The 24,881-nt window shown below is 43.9% G+C and overlaps 1 long non-coding RNA gene across 1 annotated transcript in view; it reads left to right on the forward strand.

Moving 5' to 3' along the window:
- The window catches only part of LOC147571812 (uncharacterized), a 312,308-nt gene that overhangs the window by 90,014 nt on the left and 197,413 nt on the right, over positions 1 to 24,881 (forward strand). The window contains exon 3 of the long non-coding RNA XR_015246884.1: positions 60 to 204. This is a non-coding gene — a long non-coding RNA (uncharacterized LOC147571812). The remainder of the gene's footprint in view (positions 1 to 59; positions 205 to 24,881) is intronic.

Raw genomic sequence — 24,881 nt, forward strand, 5'->3', positions numbered from 1 at the left:
CCTTCTATACTTTTCTCACAGACCAGACTGTCATCCCCACTTCCTGCTCCCTCCTCCAGGAATCATCTGAGACATCATCTGTCTTGTGAAGCCTTCTATGACCTCAGGATATCCCCACCCCCATACCGGCTGTGGTCCCACAGCTCCCTCTACTTTGACTGTCTGTTTGGATGCCTGTTTTCTCCGTTGGATTCTGGGCAGCAGGTACTGTGTCTTTCCTTTTTGAGTTCTAGCCGAGAGTCTGGAACCTGTAGGTACTCCCTTTGTGTTTTGGGAAACACTTTTTTATGGTAAAAAGCATTTTATAGACATGCTGTTGGTGAGGTAAGTAGGGTAATTGGCATGATTGAGATTCTGAGAAATTAGATGATTTTCCCAAGATCACATGGCAAACAAATGCCAGAGCTAGAGGCAAACCCAGATCTGTTGATTCCATGTAGAGTGCCGTTTTGGGAACAAGAAGGTACCAGGGGACGAGGGGGCATGACATATAACACTTCTCTAAACCTGTTTTGTGGGAATAACACATTTTGTAAAACAAGAGAACTCTCAGAAAGCTCAAGGCCTGCTTTGTAATTGGCCAGTGAGTTGCCTGGCTATTTGGAATAACAAGCAGATGACCTTGTGCCCGGACCATCTGTACTGTTCTGGGGAGTTCTAAGGGAGTCTGTCTGCTGAGGCAGACACAGCTCATGAAACTGGTCAGATTTCCTCTGAATGGCTCAATTATTTCAGTTCTCTGTTGACTAGGAATCCATAATAAACCTGGAGAGACAGGGAAAGGAAAGCAGCTAAGCAGCCCGCCGAACAGCCCTCAAGCAGAATAGCTCAAGTTCATGAGAGACTTTTTTTTAAATGCAATTAATAAAACTCTTTAATCAGTTAAAATAGTTACCTCATGAATGCTTCAGTTGATGAAAGTAATTTCACATGGTTTAGGGCTTGACGTTTTTCTTTTTTGCCAAATATCACTGGTTTTTCAATGTCAGTTCATTGAAATTTTTCTTTGTTCTGTTTTTCTTATTTCCTAAGTAACACTGGGGGTACCTTAATGGAACTTTATGAGAAACAAACAAGAGGCAAAACCACATGTCACAATCCCCAGTAAATCAGACTGTCTTTATTTGTCTTTGCTGCTGTTTAGTGTCCGTTGTGTTCATCTATCACTTTTACATTTTTGTCATTCCAATGTTGGTATAATTTCATACACAAAATCTTCTAGAAAAAAATCTGGTAGAGTTCAGGCCTTTGAAAAGAGGTTTGGTGGTCAACAGTGGTCACACCAACATATTCAATGACTTGGTATATTATACCATGGGACTTCATACCCTTAACTGGCATGCGTAGTTCTTTGTGGGCTGAGAACTGGTGGGTGTGGAAGCCAACAAGAGGTCTAAACATAAATGGAGTCAGTACCACTGGTAAGCACATTCGTCCCAATCACCGCCATTTGTGGAGTTATAAAATGAGCCGTGTACCCTATGTGAATTATCGCATCCAGTCCTCACAACAGCTTATTAAAGCAGTTCTAGCATCATCACCATTTTTACAGATGAGGAAACTGAGGCTCGCCTATGGTAAGTAACTTTACCAAGGCTATTTACAGCTTACTGAAAGGCCAGAGCCAGACTTAGAGAAGCTTGGTCTGACCCAAAGCCTCAGTGTGTGTCTAATAATCTGCCTCTACCCCAGCCCCCCCCATCACCACTGTTGCCATTCTCACATCAAATTTCCCTATCCACTGAAATCATTCAGTATTGAGCTATTGATCACCTGCTATGTGCCAGAAAGTCCTCGTGGTAGTTATGGCCCCTTTTGTCTGGAGTTGTCACTTCTTGTCACTCCCTTAGGAAATTAGTCACTGGAACTTTTATATGACAGCTCCTTTTTCCTGTGAATTACCATCACCTGCCCTCACCACGGGTCGATGGGCTTTGGAGGAGAAAGGGTGTCACTCTGAATATTGAGGAGTTGATGGTCCCTGAAGGACTAGAGATTCTGACAAAATTTAAAGGTATTCTCAGTTTTCTGGGGGAAAAAAACAACAACTCAGCTTGTGCAACTGGAGATCTTCTTGGGCCTAGGACTACCGATACATGGCTAACAGCTGTGCACCCTTGGGACTCAGTCTGTCTTCCTCTGAGGCTCCATATCCTTGTCTTTAAAATGGAGGCAATGCTCATACTTATGAAGTAAGGATCAAATTATGTATTTAATGTAGAGTGGTGAAAACATCAAGTTTTACATCAAGTACTTCTTGTCTATCTTAGAGGCCAAAAAACTACAGCCTGAGAGACAAATCCATCCTCCTTGTTTTAGTAAATACATTTTATTGGAATACCACTACACCCACTCCTTGTGAATTGCTTATGGCCACTTTCTGTCTACAGTGGCAGAGTTCAGTTGTTGCCCACAAAGCCAGAAATACTTTCTATCTGACTCTTTGTGGGAAAAGTTGCCAATCTCTGCTTTATATGTTTAAGTTTTGTCAGCTAATTTACAGGGAGCTCATTTCTTATGGAAGCAATAACATGAATAGAGTAACACATTTTGAGATAAGTGATTCTGATTCATCTCAGCCCCGGTCAATTAGTTTAACAGAGTTGTGATTGAAGACCTAATCCTGTACTTAGCACTGAGGCTTTGGTTCGGCAGAGACCTTGGAGACTGTATGTCTCATGGCGAATCAGGAGGGTCCTTGAGACAGATCTGAGTTTAGAAACCAAGGCTGTGTCCAATTTTCTTTGTGACTTGGGGGACGTCACTCTCCTCTCTTGTTCTGTTATCTGGAAACACAGGTAATGATGCCTGAGGGTTTTTTTGCAAGTTTAGGGATTTATGTAAGAATCTAGAACATTCCTGGAGCATAGCTGGCATCTGGTAAGGGGTGGCTGTAATTATAATGATGATTCTCCCCATCTTGGAACGAATAAAGACTTTGGGAAGCCATGTGAAAACATTCGGCCCTTACAGAAAGCTCATAGGGGAGTGAGAAACGCCTGATCATAGGCAAAGGAGGAGAGACCGAGAACATCCAAAGAACGAAGTTACAGAGACCTTTTCTTTGAACCATGAGGCCTCGGAAGGTTGAATCTAGCAACACGGAAGTCTTCAGTGAGCTCCCCTGGCTGCACAAGACTCACAATGGAGGGTGATCTGGGAGCAAAGGCTCCTGTTCAGGTCCGGATGGGGACAAGAGGAAGGGTAGATACATGTCTGCCTTTGTAATTCACATAGCTGTAAGAGATGTTTGCTTCTGTGAGCTGGAGTGGTGAGCAGTGAGATCCCAATCAGTGTGCATGCATTCATTCCACATATATTTAGTGAGCGCCTTCCACGCGATAGATACTTTGCTGGGCACCTTACAAACAGCAGTGGACGAGGTTTCCATGACCTGTATATTCATGGAATGAACATTCCGTGGGTGGGATACACATAAAGGAGCCATTACAAGTGAGGAGTGCCCTGAAGGAAAAGTGCACAGGTGATGAAGGCCTGTGACCCAGGGCCCTGATCTTATTCAGGGATTTGAGGAGGGCCGCACACCTTGAGGAAGAAAGTGCTAAGGTAAGATGAAAAGCCCAGCAGGAGTCACCCAGGTGAGTCAGTGGGCATGAGCATCCTTTACAGACTCAGGGCATATGCAACATCAAAGAGAAGCTTGCAAGAGGTTGAGTTGAAAGAAACCCTCACCGAGAAGAAATGTATGTGTATGAGTCTATCCATATCCGTTTATTTTCAAGATTTGGAAACAGAGATGTGTTTTCACTGTAAAAGACCTCATTTTTTGCACCCTGAAATGTTCCAGTTTGTCCAATTTACATAACAAGGCATGTTTTTCCGATACATTGCAAAACATATATTAATTGAAAAGGTTAATGTTGAAAAGGATTAATTTCTTCTTCCTTAGCAACACCGACCTAATTAAATCTTTCCAGAAGCAGATGGACAATTCTGCCCTCCAAATCGAGATATTTATGTAAATATCACTGAGCTAATTGATACTCAGCTGAATCAAAGGAAGGTAAACAGTGTGCTTTCATGTTGTCAACAGTTGTGAGTTTGATTTACGGCATTAATGACTTCCTAGAATGAGCTATTATCTAGAGTAAAAGAGATTCTGGGATCTAATTTATTTTCTTGATTATTAGAAGTCACGTTGAGAGTGAGCCCTGTTTACAGGAAGTATCTGAGTTAGAAAACGGGAACTTTGCCCAGGTCCCCTTGTTCCAGAGGCGAGAGCCTCTATGGAGGGGCCGTGGTCCTGAATGAGCGTTCAGCATATTGAACACAGCGGTTACACGAGGAGACCTCCTGTCATTCAATAGTGACTCTGGTGGGTCAAGACCACATGGGCTGGGGAAGAGCTCGGACTGAGATTCCAGAGTTCTAAGCCCTGTGCTTGGCTTTTCCACCCTTAGCTATGTTTTTGGTGGGTTGCGACCTCTCAGTTCTCACTTGTCTCATAAAAATGGGAGGACCAGCACCTGTTGGTTCATGCTCAGGACTATGTACATGGAAGTTATTATTACAGAGCTATTAATATTAGTACTTTGTTCCATCTCTTCTCCAGGCCATGCCAGCCTGCAGGTACAATGGTCACTCCATCCTCCCAGCCTCACTGACCAGTGATCTTAGATCCTGAAATCTTTCCCTTCTTCGGGCCTTCTGGAATTCTCTTCCCCTTGCTCCATGCATGGCTGGCTCCTTTTTGATAATTCAGGGCTCATCTTAAATGTCTCCTCTCAGAAAATTCTTCTTAATTCAAACTAAGTGGATGTTCTTCCCTATTTTTTTTCTCCATTTCCACATCTCGGTTTACTTTCATGTAACGTGGCATCATTTGTGGTAAAGTTAGTTATTTCTTTGCTTTCTTGGTTAATGCCTGTCTCTCCTATTAGTCTGTAAATTTATTTTTAGATTTCCCTCCTCACTCCCTTCTCCCCTGATCACGGCTCAGCTGGGATTTCATCCTCTGAGGGGGAAGTCTCCATACTCTGAGCATCCTCTGGGGGCTGACTACATCCTATTCCCATCTCTGTTCCTTCCTCTGCGCTAGACTAAGCAGTTGTGTAGGATAGGGGTTCTAAGCACGCAATTTTGGGTTCAGATATCTCTCTGTCTCAGTTTCCTCATGTATAGAATAGAGATAAACATAACACCTTCTTTATGGGGGTACACACATGCTTAAAATTGTTCCAGGCACATAATAAGCCATCAGTAAATGTTGCCCATTATTGCTATTGTTGCTAGGATTTTTTTTTTCTCTGTTTAGGGAGAGTGCTTGAGAAACCTGTCTTTCTCATTTCTGCAGAACTGTCCATGCTGTGCTCCTGTTCCCTTCCCCCACAGTCCAGCCAACCTGCCCTTTGCTTCTTTAAAACTGTCAGACCTAGATGGGATTGGCTACACCCATTTGAGACATGGGTCTCAAGTGGACCCGACGATCTCTTTAGGCAGCCAAGTGCGTTTGTGAAACAGACGGGAGCTGTCTAGTATCAAATTAAGATAAAATCTCTGGGTTCCATGAACTCCGTTTGCTATATCTGTTCTTCTTTGCCTAGGAACACCCATCCCTCAATTTTTCTGTCATCTTTTTTTGTGTCTCTACCTGTAGACCGACTCTCAGGATATTTCCACCCCCCCCCCCTTAATTGGCCTTCTCTGCCTCTGATCTGCCTGAAGATGCTGCAGAAAGACAAGGAAGCTCTTTGTTCCCCTCATTGTCAATGTTCAGAGAAAACTGCGGAGAATTCTAAGTCCTTTTCTTGGCCTGATGTCACTGCGACCCTGCTGGCATCGAGGAGGCCCACTTGAGGGCACCGGGCTGGAGTCCAGAAAGGGGAAATGTGATTCATGCTGAATATCGGCTATGAGTGTTACCTTTCTTGGGCCGCAGATGGGAAAACCGAGTCCCTGGAAGGTTGTGCCTCTCTGAGGTCAGGCAGCTAGCAAGGGGCAAAACCAAGACGGGGACAGTATAACAGGGGAGAACCAGTAGGCTCATTGGGCTGAGGCTGACCTATGACTCCTGTCTGTAGGCACTGATTGACCTGGGGCAAGTGGCTTAGCCTTTTAAAACTTTGTTGTCCCATCTGTCAATTCATGTCTAATACGGCCCTCCTTAAAGTGCCATTGTGAGGATTCCATTAGATGGGGTGTGTGTGTGTGTGTGTGTGTGTGTGTGTGTGTGTGTGTGTGTGTATGTGTGTGTATTAAATTCAAGTTAGTTAACATACAGTGTAGTCTTGGCTTCAGGAGTAGGACCCAGTGATTTATCTCTCACGCATAACACCCAGGGCTCATCCCAACAGGTGCCCTCCTCAATGCCCATCACCCATTTAGCCCATCCCCCCACCTGCCTCCCCTCCAGCAACCTTCAGTTTGTTCTCTGTATTTAAGAGTCTCTTATGGTTTGCCTCCTCTCTGTTTTTATCTTCTATTTCCTTCCCTTCCCCTGTGTTCATCTGTTGAGTTTCTCCAATTCCACATATAAGTGAAATCATGTTTGTCTTTCTCTGACTTATTTTGCTTTGCATAATACACTCTAGTTCCATCCATGTTGTTGCAAATGGCAAGATTTCATTCTGTTTGATGGCTGAGTCATATTCCATTGTGTGTGTGTGTGTGTGTGTGTGTGTGTACCACATCTTCTTTATCCATTTGTCAGTTAGTGGACATTTGGGCTCTTTCCATAATTTGCCTATTGTTGATAGCGCTGCTATAAACACTGGGGTGCATGTGCCCCTTCGAATCAGCATTTTTGTATCCTTCGGATAAATACGTAGCAGTGCAATTGCTGGGTCGTAGGATATTGAACTGCTGGTGGGAGTGCAAACTGGTGCCACCCCTCTGGAAAACAGGGTGGAGGCTCTTCAGAAAATTAAAAATAGATGATGTGTGTGCTTTGATGGCAGGCAGCTCGTCTGAAGGATCCACACTTCCTGGCTCCGGAAACAGTGCCCTCTTCCTTCATGAATGCTGGCCGCTCCTTGCTGCTCCCCATGTTAGTCCACATCCAGTCCATCCGTTACATGCCCTGTCAAGTTGTTGACCCCTGCCCGTCAGAACGGCCCACTCTCTCTGGGCTCCCGTGACCTTTCCCAGCACCTTGACGTCAGCCTCACTCCCTCCTCGGTTTTCTGTCTCCTCAGGGACTGGGCACAGACTGTCTAGGTCATTCGCAAGCTGAGTTCCTGACAGTGTGCTTGACCTTGTGCAGGGGCTGGAGGAAGGGAGCGTGTCGTGGTGCCGTGACTTCAGGGGAGCTGCCTTCTCACCGTGTGACCTTCAAAGAGCAATGCCACCTCCATGGAGCTTCCATTATCTCAGCTTCTGCACAAAAATACCACAGAGTGGGTGGCTTAAAGCAGCAGACATTTACCCTCTCACAGTTCTGGAGGCCAGATGGCTGAAATTAAGGTGTAGGCAGGGCTGGTTCCTTCTGGAAGCTCTGAGGGAGAGTCTTCGCCATGTCTCTCTCTCAGCTGCTGCTGGTTTCTACCAGTGGTGGTTGCCCCTCTGACTGTGACCGCACACCGCCTGTCTCTGTTCTCTGCCTTCATCTTCAAGTGACCTTCTCCCTAAGCATCTCCCTGTGTCCAAATTCTCCTCCTCTTCGAAGGGCCCCCATCATTGGATTAGTACCCACCGTTATCCCGTATGTCCTCATCTTAGCATGGGTACATCTGTAAAGATCCTCTTTCCAAACAGTTCAAGTCATGAGGACTGGGAGGTAGGAATGGAACAGGTATTTTTATGGGACACAGTTCAACCCATGACGTAAAGCGATCACTGTGATGCCCATCGCTTACTAAATGCATACGTGTGTTGTATGCGTGCATTTACATGTATGCATATCTACAATGCATATTTACGTGCATTGCCTCTTTTATTTCTCATAGATGTTGTATTGTCATTTCCAGCTTGCAGATGAGGAAACACAGACCTAGAGAGGCTAAGTAACTCGCTCAAGGCCACACAGACAGAAAAGTTCTGAGCCGGCGCATCGATGCCAGCCGACTGCAACGCTTGCTTTTAAGTTCTGTGTTACTCGGGAAGTAACATCTCCCAACGTCTCCCTCGTAGTGTGGGTGAAATGCGATGGCGCACATGGGATTTGAAATCTAATGCCTGACGTACAGCAGATGCTTTGCAATATGAGCTCCATTTCAATCTGTGCAGTGTTCCTAACTCCCCTGCGTGCCCCCACCCGGCTGCCACCTCCTCTCCATCGTCCTTGAACCCTAATCCTACCTTGACATCTCCCTTTGGGTGTCTGATCGGCATCTCAAACCTCATGCGTCCCGAATGGACCTATTGATTTTCCTCTCCAGCTCCCCACTCCCTAGCCCCTCCTTCCTTAATAAATGGCACTGCCATCCACAAAGTTCCTCTTGCCACAAACCTCAGAGTTGGGCTTGCTCCCTCCTTTGCACATCACCTATTCCCTGTCGGTAGCAAGTCCTGTCGAGTTTCCTGCAAAATACATCTTCCCACGTTCACGGCAGCAATCCCCATCGAGCCATGTCATTCTTCGTGTCGACAAAAGCAATGGTTCTCTTTTGAAAAATTTTTAATGTTTATTTATTTTTGAGAGCGAGACGGAGTGTGAGCAGGGGAGGGGAAGAGAGAGAGGGAGATACAGGATCTGAAGCAGGCTCCAGGCTCTGAGCTGTCAGTACAGAGCCCAATGCGGGGCTCGAACCCACAAACTGGGAAATTATGACCTGAGCTGAATTCATACACTCAACTGACTGAGTCACCCAGGTGCCCCAGACAAAAGCAATAGTTCTAACTGGCCTCTTTTAACTGGCCTCCCTGCCTCCAGCCTGCTTCTTCTGCACACATTCTCCACACAGGGGCCGACCAACTGGTCTCCTTAAAGATGATTCAGATAATGCCAACATTTCTCTAAGATGCTTCAGTGTCTTCCCATCACCTAAGAGAATCTAAGAGAATAGGATCTGCGAGCCATACAATGGCCACTGCCCACTCTTAGACCTCACCTCCCCCCACCCGCAGGGCTCACTTTTGTCACACTACCTTTATTCTGTGCCTTGAACATGTCAAGTGCATTTCTATCCCAGAGGCTTTTCAAGAGCGCTTCTTTCTGCTTGGAAAGTTCTCTCTTTCAGCCTGGTCACCACTCAGCCTTCAGATCAAACACATCCTTGGACTTTGAGGGTATGGCTGTGGCCTTAATCAGTGCTTCACCCCTAGGACTTAGAATAGTGCTCAGTATACAGCAGGTACTCAAGAGATATTTGTGAGCTAATGGAATAGAAGAGATGTGGATTCAGGGACTCTTTTGCATCTTGAATGCTCTGTGTCTGGCATGTAATAGGCCCATGGTAGCTATTTTTTAAATGAATGAAAACATGAATGTTTGTTAGATGTGGGTTGCAGACTGAGGGATAAGCCAATGCTTCTTTTCTGTTTCCCCACTCAGCTTTCATGGGGTAGCCTCTGATTTAGAGAAGACCGATGCCCCTAATGTTCTAACATTCTCCCAAAGGATGCTCTCTCTTTCTAATCCCCTGTTCTGTGTCTGCCAGGCTGCATTTCAGCAGTAAACAGGGGCAAGAAAACTGGATATGGGGCTGCCTTTGTCTCCGGGGAGAAGTTACCATTCAGTCTGGCTCCTGCCTCTACTCCTGGCCACAGCCTGGTAATTCTGCCTTCAGCCAAACAGATGGACAATGGAACTGGCGAGATGAAGATATTCATGTAAATATCACTGAGCAGAGTGATGCTCAGCTGAGCTAAAAGAAGGGGAAACAAGATGGGAACACGATATTAACAGCTGGGAAGATAATTTACCGCATTAACGACTTTTCCTGGCAAGCTGCTCATGGGAGGACAGAGATCCAGGATCGAATTCATTTTCTCCATCAGTGAATCTGAACACAGAGGTGATCCCGGTACACGTAGATGATAAATCATACATCTCGTAAATCACCTACCTGGCCCTCGGCGGAGGCTCCCATCAGGTGCTCACATCAGATGCTTTTCCTGTGGGGCCCGGCTTTCAGTATGATTTAAATAGTTCTGTGGGTCTCATTCATCACATTTTTTTTTTGAGAGCCTACTATGTACCATTTTGCTGGGTTTGGGCCTAAAAAGATCAAAGGAATGCAGTTGTATTTTTTCTGTGACTGCAGTCTTCCTAGAGAGACAGAGCTGGCCCACATATGGCACAGGATTGTGGAAACATTGCTAGAAACGTCCACAGTGGGGGAGTTCAGAGGAGAAGGTGGCCGGTGTCTGCACTGGGCTGGGAATCAGGTGGATTTCCTAAAGGAGGCGACACTTAATATATAAGAGTTCATAGATGAACAGGTCAACCTGGGCAGAAGGAACAGAGCAAGAACAGCAGGATGAAGCTTGAACAACTTTGAGCGGTAGGATAAAAATGGGACTTACAGATGCAAGGGGTGCTGGATGGGAGTATCCAGGATATGGAGGTAGAAGGGTCGGACCCCTTCCTGCGGTTCTGGAGAGCCGCTTCGCCATCAGGTTTGCATAGAAGAAGAAACCTCTGGGCTGCAGGTGGAGAGTGGATTTGGGCTTAAGAAAATCAAAACCAAAACCAAACTCAAAACCCAAAACTGGAGGTAGGGCGTGAAATTAAGAGGTTAATTAGGCACAGAGAATGAAGTAGGGCAGGAGAGACAGAGCCAGAGCGGAGGGGACTCCTTCCTGCAAGGAGGGAGGGGACTCCCCCTTCGTGCTCAGGGAGAAGGAAGGCGGAACCTGGCCACGGATAGAGGTTACTGTAGCAGAGAGCCTTGGGATGACAGGCCTGTTACAGCCGTGGACACAGCACTCGGTCGAGTAACACGTATTTGTCAAACCTTAAGGAAAACACATTCGTTCTCCCGCTGAAGGAGAGTGGGGAGGCGCATCTGTTTCCTGAGCTACACGGCAAACAATACAGAGGAGTGTGTATTTCTCTCTACAGAGTCACTCAGCAGGCAGTCTGCTCTGCTCCCCGTGGTCTCCCTCTCCGGGGACTGGGGACCCTCCAGCCTGTCCCTCCTGCCTGGCCTACACACAGTGTGAGCACCTTCCTGCCAGCTGCCTTCCTCTGGGAGGTTCTCACATATTCACACTCACTGTGTCCAACGTTGAGGAAAGTGTGAGGTGTTGCGTCCGCCATGTTTCCTACACCCCATTTCCAATCTTCCCTGAATCCGGACGTTTCTATCTCCCAAGTATGTCCTTCTCCTCTGTTCAATCTTAATTACCATTTTTTAATTAGTTTCCTAGGGTTCCATAACAAAGTACCAGAAACTGGTGGCGTAAAACAACAGAAGTTTATTCTGCCGATGGCTCTGGAGGTCAGAGGTCTGAAATCAAGATGTGGGCAGGGCCATCCTCTCTCTGAAGGCTCTTCCTTGCCCATTCATTGTTCCTGGGACTTGCCAGCCATCCTTGGCAACCTTCAGCTTGTAGACCCATCACTGTCTGCTTCCATTATCACACGGCCTTCTCCTTGGGCGTGTCTCTGTGTCCAGATTCTCTTCTTCTTCTAAGGATACCACCAGTCGTTGGATTACGGCCCACCCATATCCACTATAACCTCATTTTAATTTGTTAACATCTGCAAAGACCTTACTTTAAAATAAGGTCATCTTCACATATAAGGGGGATTAGGACTTGAACTTCTCTTTCTGGGGGACATAATTTAACCCTCACTGTCTCCCGGCAGTCAAATGCAATGGCTCACCAACTGCTCTCCTGTCTACGGAAACATTTTGCCTCCAAGTTCACTTTCATTCTGTCCCCATAGGCAACTTTATAAAGTACGAACCTCGTCTTGCCATTCTCAAGTCTGAATAGCCTATCAAGATAATGCATTTGCGTGTCTGGCCCTTACTAACGTTTCCAGGCTCATTTCTTAAATCCTGTGCTCCACGAAAGACAAAATACTCACCACCCCATTGACACCAGCCTCTTTATGTCTCTGGACCTTTGTCTATCCTGTTTTCTCTGCCAGAAATGTTTATCCTGCTTCATCTTCTCAAGCAGTATCTAATTGTCTTACACACGTTAGCACAGGCATCAAGTCCATTACCACAAGGTGGTACTTACGCTGCAGGCAGAAGTGATCCGTCCATTTCTGTGTTTCCATTAATCCCAGCAGAAACTGCTCCCACTGATCACAGCCCTTGGCACACATCACCACACTGATCAGCTTCCGCATTCACCTCCTCTGTTAGGCAGTGAAAGTCTAGGCTTTGTATCCCCAGTGCCTAGCCCAGTATAGTTATTCAATCAATATTTGTTAAATGAATGCATGCCTAAACATATGACGGAATAAGCAAACTGATTAGTTAGCCTTATTTTGTAGGAGAAGATATTTCTTGGAACAGGTGGACAAGTTATTTTTGTCTAGTCTCAATATTGTTTAGTATTAAAAAAAACGATGAAAATATGCTTGTTCTTAGAATTATTTCACACAGAGACCACAAAGTGTGTTGGTTCATTTTTCAGCAGGTTCCAGAACATGGGGGCAGCACCTTACAGTATTTTGCAGTGAAGCCCATTGTACCCGATATGCATACATTCATTCATTTATTACATCCTTCTTTGTTTTATCCTGTCATTCCTTATTTCACTTGTAAAGCAGACATTTGTTGAGAATGACAGGCTGAAAATAATGGTTTCCGAGGTTCCAAGCTTGGAGCAAGGCCCTAAGGAATAAGAGGAGAAAAACCAGGACCCTGCTTAACTGGACCTTTAAGCCCATTGGCCAGTAACACCCCTTGTATCCCTACCCCAGCCCCTGCCAACCACCATTCCACTTTTTGATTCTATGAATATGACTGTTTTGGATACCTCTTATGAATGGAATCATGTAGCATTTGTCTTTTTGTTACCGGGTTTTTTCACTTGGCATAATGTCCTCAAGGTTCATCCATGTTGTCACATATTTCAGAATTTTCTTCTTTTTAAAGGCTTGAGTAATATTCCATTGTATGGGATACACTCAGCTGCTTTTTAAGCATTCCAATGCCTGAGCATCAGTCCAGATGCACTGAAGCAAAATTTCTGGGGACGGGGCTTAGGGATCTACCTTGCAATGGTCTTTCCCAATATTCTCATGCTTGCTTACTTTGGAAAATGACTAGTCACCATCATGAGAAATGCCCTGCTTGTTGAGATCATTATAAACTCCAAACTTGTTGTAATGAGGTGCAAATAATTACTGGAGGAGTAAACAAATATTACCAAAAAGAAAGGCAGATATGAAAAGGCATCCCAGAGCCCAGAGTCTTAGAGCCGTGGTGCATTCTGGGAATGACCAGAGGGTAGGATATCTCCATCTGCCGTGTCCTTGAGATATCACAATATCAGTGGTGCGTTTTCTTTGTCTTGTTCACATTGGCACAAGATTTAATTTTATAATTATCTTTGCAAACCATACAATTCTCATGGAAATCAGCCATGAGACAGGCTGTCCTAACTTCTCCTGAATGTCTAATTGTATGCACAGGAGAAATGTCCTATTTCTCACCGAGGTTAAAATTAGCTGGAACAGCCTGTAAGATCTCTTTTTTTTTTCTTTTTAATCTAACTTTAAGAAAATCTCTTTTCTTCCACTGAATTATTCAAAAATTTTAAATTTGCATGTTTCACACTCTTATTGAGCATTTCATATTCTTCTCCCAATCACGTAATTCTAGAGTCCTTTCCAAGTTATCTTTTGGACCACTTTTAAACAAACAAGCTTGAAATGTCGCTAATCTGCAAGACCAGTCATGGAAATTACCAGACCACAAGCCTATAGTTCTGGGTGTCTTCCCACTATCTCACTAACCATCTGGGGGATCCTGAGGAAGCATCTTACGTGCCAGATTTTTCTTTTCTTACTTTCGCAGAGATCCTAACTCCTCCCTCAGGATTATGGTAACTCTCAAATGAGATAATAGGTGATTAACTGATATGGATTCCCTTGCATGATAGCTGCATTTTTTTTTTTTTGCTTTAATTTTTAAGTTTATTTATCTTGAGAGAGACAGAGACAGTGCGATTGGGGGAGGAGCAGAGAGAGAGGGAGAGAGGGAATCTCAAGTAGGCTTCGCACGGTCAGTGCAGAGCCCCATGCAGGGCCGAACCCACGAAATCATAAGATCATGACCTGAGCCGAAACCAACTCAGATGCTTATCTGAGCCACCGAGGCACCCCTGGCTGCATTTCTTTATGCACTCAATCCCCATCACTTTTGAGAAGAGGGACTGTAGCCATAGAAAACTTCTGTTGATTAAAATTCTTTGCTATTTTGATGGGGTCAGAAGTTTTGATGATGACAGGTATGAAGGGTCTGGGTCTGGTGCAGTGTTTCTAAAAACAAGATCACCTGGGGATCTTACTAAAACATAGAGTCCACAGCTGAAGCCTGAGATTCTGTGGTTCTAGAAAGACCCCAGGTGATGCCAGCGTTGCTCATCAGGAACTGCACTTTCCTCAGAGTGATCTCGGAGGATCCTGGATGTGTTACATGTGTGGCAGAGACTGGCCACATGCTTAAGGATCTATTCACTCCTTGTGTTCAGTCAGGTGCACAGAATCCCTTGCCATTCGAGCCATATGGCTGGTGTCTGGCCAGTGGAATAAGGGAGGAAGAAATGGGTTCTTGGTTGTAAGATATCCAGCGATGTTCTTCATTCCCTCTTTTTGCTTGTCAGTGTGCTGTGTATAAAGGACCCCGTGGAGCGTTTTCAGGAGGATCTAGAGGATGGTAGGACCATAAGATAGAAGGAGGTGTGATCCCTGGACCACTCCTTATAATGCCACTTTCTCCTTGGAATGCCTAGTTAGGCAATGACCTGAATCAGAAATATACCTGGTCCTATTAATCCGCTGAGATTTTGGTCATTTATTACAAGAGCTGGGATCACTTCTCTGACTAATACAACAGGTGCGCTACACTGCTGATTCCCTACCCCTGGGGTGAACTTCCCAGCAGCCTATCTTCCCAGAGCCTATCTCCTCCAATTTCAAGCATTCTCACTTCTATTAGCTCCACTGTGCTGGACAGATACTAACATTTTTCTGTGTGCCATTACTTGGAAAGGTTGAGAAACCCTCTCAGCAAAAAGGGTCTGAACTTAAGCATTAGGACAGTCTGGTGCTGCCTCCTGAGTACCACTGTGTTTCACTCTCCCCTCCATCCACTGACATCAACTTCCCCTGCTTCAATTTTCTCAAGTGTCCCGCTGCACTTAATGTGGCTATTTCAGAGCCACATGTTAGAAAACTTGAGTAGGCTCGGCCGTGTCGAGGGGAAGGAGATGGAGGTTGATGGTCTCATGGGAGCATGAGAATCAGCACAGACACAGCGTGGTGGACAGCAGAGGCTAAAGAGCAGCCGGAAGACTCATGGGCTTGATTTACAAATGAGGAATGGAACTCATTTTGAGAAATCAATTGGGTGTCATGGAATATTTATGGGTCCCCACTCCTGGCAAGCATTTCATTCAGTGAAGGCGCCCTCGTTTACAACCCAGCTCCCAGAGCCGGCGCGTGATCTCTGTCCCCCCTCTCCTCACGATTATGAGCAAGGTTACTGGCTACTTTCTCATGGAACTTTCCAATTCTCCTTGAACGTTCTGGGATAATGGATTTTGTTCTCAACCATCAGACACCCTGGCATTTAGCTGAGTTTCAGTGGCGTCCTTGTGGGTAGAATCATTCAGGGACTGTGTTTCACAGGCAGAAACGTATTTCATAGAAATTGTGGAATCATAGACTCAGAGTGCTGGAAGCTTAGCACCTCCACACTTGACCTCTTCATTTCACAGACGAGACCCCAGATGGGAGAGTCACTTGCCCAAATTAGTCTTACTTAGTCTTACTTACTGGACCATCTCCTGGTTAGCCACAGAACACAGTAACCATTATAATTTCATCTCTTTCTATGGAAAACAATGGCCATCAGTGATGGGGCGACATTCAGTACCTGTATCGCTTCTAATTCCCACTGTGCCTGGCCAAAAAGATGCTCCATAAATGCTGCTGAAATTAAAATCGCTATATCTTTTTATGTTATAAAGTGGGTCCTCTCAGGTAGAGATCATGAAATATTTAGGGGATATGAGAAAAATAAATGCATGTTATACAATATTAAGCAGAGGAAGGGGCACAGCTCTTCGCTGTTGATTTTTACCAGAGAACAATAGACACGTCCTCATTTAACTCTCTAAAGAGATATTACTTTAAAGATTATTCAAAGAGTTGAAATGGTATCATGAAGCAAAATAAGTAATAAGGGAGAGGTCACAACCCAAAGAAAGATGCTCTATGAGAATTCTTTTTCATTTTAGGGCTTTGGATTTGAAGATTGGGCCTTGGAGGACAGACCCTTCTGTCTACCTACAAAAATATATCCAATTCAATATTAGAGTTCTTCACCAGTGGGCAAAAGCAGAGAGTTTTTTGTCCTTTTTTTTTTTCCTGGAGAAAGCCAAGCATGCTTGTCTTTGAGTAATAAGAAACATTTGATTATTTTTATTGATTGAAAATAAAGAATCTTTCCTTATAAGTCTGTGGGAAAATAATACACTTTGAGACAGAGTCCAAAGTACCACAGACAAGGACAAATGAATTAGCATCTTTAAATTAGAAAAGGTAACTTGGCACTTGGGAAGAGCGGTGAGCTCTTATCCTGGTTTCCTCATCTCTAAACCAAGACAATTCTATCAGACAAGGTTTGCAGTTCCTTCCAACTGGAACATTCTATGATTGAAAGTCAGTGAGTTACGTAAGCAGTAGCACCAGAGGAAGGGTCTTTGTCACATGTGTTGGGGTCACACAGACCTGGATTTGATGCCTGCTTCCACTGATTGATGAGTAATCTTAGGTAAATTGCTTAACCTCCTTGAGTGCAGAAACTTCCCTTTTTATTTTTTTGCTAAAATGGAAGGAAAGTATGAGAAAGACCCAGCTTGCAAGGTGACTGTACAACTCCGTAACAGAAGGTTAATTTCCTAAATAGGTGTGTACAGAGTGCCCACTCAATGGCTTGTCCAAAGTCACGGAGTCTACTAGAGGCAGAGCAAGGACTTGAACCCTCTCTCAGACTTCAAGTTCATTGAGCTTCACATTATACTTAATTGCTGTTGGATGATATTAAGGAAGTCAGAATGACAAAAATCAGAGTGTTAAGACTTGCTGAGGAAATCTTTGCTCATGTCCTCAGCTCTGTCTGCCATTTACCTGCTCTGCTTCAGGCCCTAATTGTTACCTGCACTCTTGCTTTACTTCCCTTACTTGTCTCCCCCTCTTCAGTGTCTTCCTTCTATTCCATACTCCACCCTGAGGCCAGAAACATCTTCCTAAAATGAGTTTGATAGGTCACTCCAATGCATAGGTACCTTCCATGGCTCCTTGTCAGCTAAGAGTAAAGTCCAAAGCGTTTGTCGAGGTGTCTCGGGCAGGGTCTAACTGGAAGACAGAGACCACTTGAGTATTGAAGTGAGAAGGTAGTCAAGGGACGGGAACAACCCAGAGGTTGGTGACGGGGGGCACTGGAACCAGCCCTAGGCCAGGGGGCCAAAAGAAGGAAGAGGAAGTATTACTGGCACTCAGGGACCAATGTAACCTGAAAACTAGAACCATGATAGGAAGGTGAGTCCAATGATGGAGGGAGGCATGGAGGAGACACAGCCACACCATCGTGGAGTATGAGGCAGATTGTAATGGGGAGAACCCCCTTCCCCCGGCTTTTCCCTTCTCCTTACTGCTTCCCACCTCACCTTTTCCACTGTCTGAGTCAAGCTAGAAACCAGTTGGTATAGGAGGCCACAGGGCCAGCAGAACAGGAAAGTTGAGACCTGGGTCTCAGAACCCTTTAGCTTAGGACCCACACTATGGCTTATCAGACACATATCCTACATCTCTGGACTCAGCCTCCAAATCTGTCTGCTGTTTGATGCTCCACACCTTTAAACCTGATAAACACTCTTCCTTAAATTTGTCGTCCTGACTGCCAAGATACATAGCAAGCTTCCTCTCAGTTTTCAGAACTGGTGTTTTTTGTTTGTTTGTTTTGTTTTTGTTTTCATTTTTTATGTCAGCTCCTCTTCAAAGACTTTCTTGAACATTGGGAAAACAGCCAATCAGCCTCACTGAATGAACTCGTCGTACTGCACTGCAGTCAATTTTCATTCACATCTGCATCTTCTATTTGAAGTCAAAGACTAGATCGTATCTATCTTGGATCCCCAGCTTTGAGCACAGGAACTAGTGCATAGTAGATCCTTGTTTGCAGAAGATCAAACAAAAGGTGACTGGCTTCTCTGTTCTAGTCAGATAACTCAACTCCTAGAAGATTAGATATTTGTCTAAGTCCAATAACCACCCGTATTTAGTCGGCTAGGGAAGCCATAGTCAAATATCACAGCCTGGGTAGCATAGACAACAGAAATTAATCTTAACACAGTTCTGGAAGCTGGAAGTCTAAGATCAAAGTGTTGGCAGGTTTTTGTTTTCGTTTTTTTCTCCTGAGGCCTCTCTTCTTGGCTTCGGGTGGCTGCCGCCTTGCTATGTCCTTACATGGTGTTTTCTCTGTGTGTGCACCTCCCTGATGTCAATCCTTATAAGGACATCAGTCATATTGGAAGAGGACCCCATTCTTATTCTCTCATTTAACCTTAATCATCTCTAAAGACTCTTATCTCTAAATGCAGTCCCTTTGGGAGTTTGGGCTTCAGTATATACTTTTGGGGGGCCACAATTCAGTTCATTAACACCACATCTCTAAGAAATCTTAAAGGAGACCTGGATGAGTCTTATTAGGAGTCTATTCTCTGAATGGTAGGCCTTTGCTTTGAGGGTGCCCCGGGGCCAAATGGTGGGATCTTCCTTTGGTTTTCCACTATCCACCTGCTGCTTGGTCAGAAAACCAAGCCTCTCAGGTCCCTCCTGTGCTCTGGAACCCATGGAGGAAAAGTGACCCTGTCCATGCTGTTCAGAATTTCCTGTTTGGCTATTTGTTATTTCTTCGGACTTTAATAATGATCTCAGCTTGAGATGGGAAAGAATAATGAACCATTCATTCCCATTCAAGACACTAATTAAAAAGGCACAGTTTTGTTTTCATGAGTTGTGATGATGACTTAATTATAGCAGGACCATGTAAAAAAAAAAAAAAAGTCTTATTTTGAGGCTTAAGAGCAACTGTAGAGGTGCCCGGGTGGCTCAGTCGGTTGAGCGTCTGACTTCGGCTCAGGTCATGATCTCACAGTTCATGAGTTCAAGCCCTGCGTCAGGCTCTGTGCTGACAACTCAGAGCCTGGAGCCTGCTTTGGATTCTGTGTCTCCCTCTCTCTCTGCCCCATCCCCACTCATGCTGTGTCTCTGTCTTAAAAATAAATAAAACATTTAAAAAATTAAAAAAAAAGAGCAACTGTAGAAGCACATAGTGGCTGTCTTGGGCATGTGGGAGGATAAGGAAGGAGCAGGTAGAAAGAAGACAGTAGGGAGTAAGGGTTTGGCTTCTAGTTCCATTTCTCCTTGTAATTGGCTGAATGACCTCAGGCTACTTCACCTCTCTGGTCCTGTTTCTTCTTAAAGAAATATGGATGAAGTCTGTTGGACTGTGGGCGTCATATTGGCCCTCCACATGGTCGTCACTGGAGGATCATAACTTATGTCAAGTTACTGTCTGTTGAAGGACACAGGTGCATTTTGTTTGGAGCAGACCCTGAATGATGACAGTATGGCTGTGTTCGATAATCTGAATTGGAAGCTGGAGAGAATATTCTTGGGTGATAAATGTGGACTAGAGTAAATGGGAGAAAATTAAAGAGGAAAGCGATTGGCATATACTAGGTACTTTCCTTAAACTAAGCTCTCTAATGATCATACTCAATCTTTTCATTGGGGTAAGCATTATTTCCCCCACTTTATAAATGAGGACTCTCAGGGTAGGAGGGTTTAAGTAACTTACCTAAAGGCACACACCTGGCAAGTGAAAAGTTGAGGTTAGAACCCGAGGCAGAGGGACTCTACATCAAGTCTTCTCTCCATCATAGCATACTGTTACAGGTTACTCAAGTGAATAGTGGATAAAAAGAATTTTGTAACAATCCCATCCAAGAATAAAATGGAAAGCTCACATAATAGTATGTTCAATGCCCTTAGGTGCATTTGATCAGACGTCTGGTCCCCCATGGTCAAATGTGCTGAAAGGGTTCGTGTGTCCGCATGTTCATGGCAGATACCGGCAGGATATTGAATTAGCATGATTTCTTTCCTGACCAGTCAGTCAGCTAGACCACATTCTTCCCTTACAGACAGGTGTAAGCAGGAAGCATGTGACTGAGTTCTGGCCAGTGAGTGTTGGTGCAATTCCAGCTCCAGGCCTGGACCATGAAATTTGCCCAAAGCTCCCCACTCTTTCTTTCTTCTGCATGGTTCATTGGGAGACTATGGGGGCACGAAGTATGGTTGAGTGTAGATGAAAGGGGCCTGGATTTTGTCCACACCCCTGAAGCGGCATGAGAGTGTGTTGTGGGCGAGAAATGAAGCCTTATCCTTTGAAATCACTATGATGTGGAGATGTTGATAATGGATGTTGTTAGACTATCTTGCCTGGTACAGATGACCTCTAGTGTCCCTTTACCCTGGAATGTTCTAGGATTCGATGAAATTAATTAGAATGTAGAGAGGCCCTAGGCAATGTAAGTAAATAGCTGATTGTGTACTTTGGGGAAGCACTGGGAAATGAGGTAGGTAACACTTTCTTTTCTCTTTCCATGCCTCAGGCAGCCTATTTGTACCGTCAGCCAGACTTCAGTGAAAAATTTCTTTGTAAACATCTATTCATTTATTAATTCACTGATTTAATTAACAAACATTTGTTGTGTGGAAAGTTCAGGAACTCTGTGCTCTGGAGACTTGAAATACAAAGATGAATGAGACAGTCATTACTCCCAACAAGCTGGCAAGACCACAGGCTTTGAAGGGACCCCAGATGACATTCTGTTTAACCAAGTGCCTCGCTTAACATGTGTCCCTGAGCAATCTTATCAGACAAAGACTTCATTTACAAATTGCACCCCAGTGACTCTCAGGTTTCCACTTTTATCCTTGAACTCCGTGAAAGACAGATACAAGATAGGAAAGAATATATCAACATGCACATTATAGAAACATGAAATGTTTATTCTTATAGTGGAAACCCTTTCGTTTTCAAAATAAGACCAAGAAAAGGAAGAGAGTATGGCAACTGTTGTAACCAGCATGGGATCAGGAAGAAGGATGCTGTGAACCAGAAGATGATGCTCAAGAGAGAGATGAAGACGGCATGATGGACCAGCGAGAGAATTCGGATTTTAAGTGCTGTGATAGGGAGGACTAGGCTTTCCACTTACCCCGTGTCTAAGAACAGTGCCTACCACATGTCCACAATGAGTTATATTAATGGGTACATGCATGTACATATGTCGTATTATGTGACATACATATATGTCATGCCTGTATAATTAGCGAACATATCATAAAGCGATCAACATGTATTAAATGCATTTACTATTCCAGGTACTATTCCAAGCATGGTTGTCTTGGGATCTGCCATATTGAGGCTCCCTTCCCACTCTAGCCCAGGCCATATTTTGATTCTACTTTTTTTTTTTTTTTTTTTTTTTTTTATTTATTTTTGGGACAGAGAGAAACAGAACATGAACGGGGGAGGGGCAGAGAGAGAGGGAGACACAGTATCGGAAACAGGCTCCGAGCCATCAGCCCAGAGCCTGACGCGGGGCTCGAACTCACGGACCGCGAGATCGTGACCTGGCTGAAGTCGGACGCTTAACCGACTGCGCCACCCAGGCGCCCCGATTCTACTTTTTAAAAAATGTAGGTGCAACGGAAGTCTTATTGGGTCAGAGGGAGGGAGAACAATGGGAGGATTCTCAGCACCCTTTATTTGCTAATATGTATTTAATAATACTGTGAAGCAGTATCAAGATATTACTAGTGCTGTTTCCAGCCTTCATCCTAAGGGTAAGCTTCATCAGAATCCCAAACTTCAATCCCATAGGGCCATCCCTTCTTTAGTGACCGGGGAGGTAGATGACAGAAGTGTCTCCTACAGTTAAATCTCTGCAGGTTCAACAAGGCTGCAGTTCGAATGGAGTGGTATCTAGGGGAAATTCCACCCCTGTAGCTCTGCCTGAGGGCAGAAATAAGGAACTCTGAGTAATATCTCATCCTGTCTTCACTGCCTCCCTCCCCATGTTTCTCTCCATTGCTAAAAACAACGTTAGCAAGTGAGTATGACTTCTAAACAAATACGGGCTTTCCTTTATGTTTGGAGCATATGTGAGTTGATAAGTATGATAACAAGATGAATACTCATAACCAACCTAACAATTTGTAAGTCAGCATATGACCAGTACCAAGGAAAATTACCTGTAAGTTCCTTTCCTTATATGTCCATCGTTGTTACCTATTTGCAAATAATTTTATAAATCACACATGCATCTCTTAAACAGTTTACTTATTTAACATTGTTTAGGTTTTAATTTTTATAAGAAATAAAATTTACTCTTTTTTCTCTACTCACCATCTGTTCATAAGATTCACCTTTCTCAAAATGGATTAAGGACTTGAATGTAAGACCTGAAACTGTAAATCTCCTAGAAGAAAGCAGAGGGGAAAATCTTGCTGATATTGTTCTTTGCAGTGATCTCTAGGGTATGACACCCAAAGTACAGGCAATGAAAACAAAAAGAAACAAGTGGGACGACATCGAATTAAAATTCTTGCGCACAGCAGAGAAAATAATCAAAACAGTAAAAAGGCAACCTAAGGAATAGGAGAAAACATTTACAAACCACTTATCTGGTAAGAGGTTAATATCTAAAATATACAAGAAATTTCTGAGACTCAATAACAACAACCAAAAAGCAAAAGCAAATAACCCAATTAAAAACTGGACGAAGGGCTTGAATAGACATTTCTCCAGAGAAGACATACAAATGGCCACCAGGTATGAAAAAGGTGCCCATCATCATCACCCATCATCAGGGCAATGCAGATCAAAACCACAATGAGGTATCACCTCATACCAGTAACAATGGTTATTATCCAAAACAAAAACCAAGGAGGACCAGCATTGGCAAGGATGTGGGGAAAAGGGAACCCTTGTACACTGTTGGTGGGGATCTGTATTGGTAAAACTATTATGGAAAACAGTGTGGAGTTTCCTCAAAAAATTAAGATTAGAATTACCGTATGTATTGAGCAATTCCACTTCTGGGTATATTGTCCAAAATTTTTGAAATCAGTATCTCAAAGAGATATCTGCACTTTCTGTCCAATGCAGCATTGTTCATAATTAGGTTGAACATGTGGAAGACATGGAAACAACCTAAATGTCCATCAACAAATGAATGGATATAAAGACAAGGGGTATATACATACTGTAGAATATTTTTCTGCCTCAAAAAAGAAGGAAATCCTACCATTTGTAATAACATGGATGAAAGTGAGGACATTATGGTAAGTAAAATAAGCCAGTCTCAGAAGAACAATTATTGCATGATTCCACTTAGGTGAGGTATTAATAATGGTCAAATGTACAGAAGCAGGGTTAGAAGAGGTAGTCTGGTGGTTACCATGGGCTGGAGGAGGGGTAAATAATGAGAAGTCGTTCAAGCAGAATAAAGTTTCAGTTATACAAGATGAGTAAGTTGTAGGTATATCTGCTGTACAACACGGTCCGTAGAGTTAACATGGTCTTGTGCACCTAAAATTTTGTTAAGATCGATTTCATGGTAGGTATTCTTACCACATATACACAAAGAAGGACACAAGAATGAGCAGAGAGGCACCAGTCTGGCACGGACCTACCAAGTTCAGATTTTTTTCCAAAGACCAGGCTAAGTCTGAAAAAACTTGAGCAAGGAAGGCACATGGTCATGTGGCTATTCATTTACTTGGTTTTATTTTCATGTAATCTCTTTCACAAATACATTTTGGCTACTTACCACATTTTATAATTCACACAGAACTTTTTCCTAAATTTTCTCATTTTTTCCTCTCAACAATCTTGTGAGCTAGTTAGTTAGGGGCTATAACTTCCATTGGACAGTGAGCCACCCTAGGCTCCATTTCAGACTTGTCTAACATCATAGAATTAGTTGGTGACAAAGATCTTCCTAAAATTCAGGACCTTTGGTCAAAAATCCACTTATGGTGATGTCCCCCTGTTTGTATACAGAATTGAGAGTGTTTGCTGCATAAAACTGTTAACGACTAAGAAGAATTAAAGTGGAAATAAGAATCTGACCTTCATACAGGAAATGAGGACAGAAACTACACGCAGAATAGTGTAGGAGGCAGAATACACGCAGTACGGAGAAATTATTTAGCAAACCTTGATAGGACCCCAAGTGCATCTTTATACTACAACATTGATGGTCATCATTATGGCAGCTTTGGGTGTGCAGATTCTAGAAGGCTGAGTAAAGCCGCTCTGTCCTCGGACTCCCATACATGGCCTACTTTATATGAGTCCCTGGTGCACCTACTGAATGGATTCTTTACAAAGAGTGATACAAGTAAGGGTTATTAAAGCAAACACATTCTCCTCTTGGACAGGAACATGGTGTGCAGGTGTGCAGGTGAACCCTGGAGGGATGGGGAGAGAATTATCATTTATGGAGTATTATTATATACCAACTGTTCTGCATGCACTGTCTTTATGATAACCTTCCAAAGTGGGCATTAAAGACCATTGTTCCAGAGGGTAAACTAGAAACTTACTAAGCTTGGCTTTCCATTCTAGTTCTGCCCTTTCTGGTTTTGTGATTTAGGGGAAGTTGCCGTGTGGCTCAGACCTTCAGTTCCCTTGATATAAAATGAG

The sequence above is a fragment of the Puma concolor genome, chromosome F2 (assembly GCF_028749965.1).
Source record: "Puma concolor isolate L17-30 chromosome F2, mPumCon1.1.hap2, whole genome shotgun sequence".
Taxonomy (NCBI): Eukaryota; Metazoa; Chordata; class Mammalia; order Carnivora; family Felidae; genus Puma; species Puma concolor.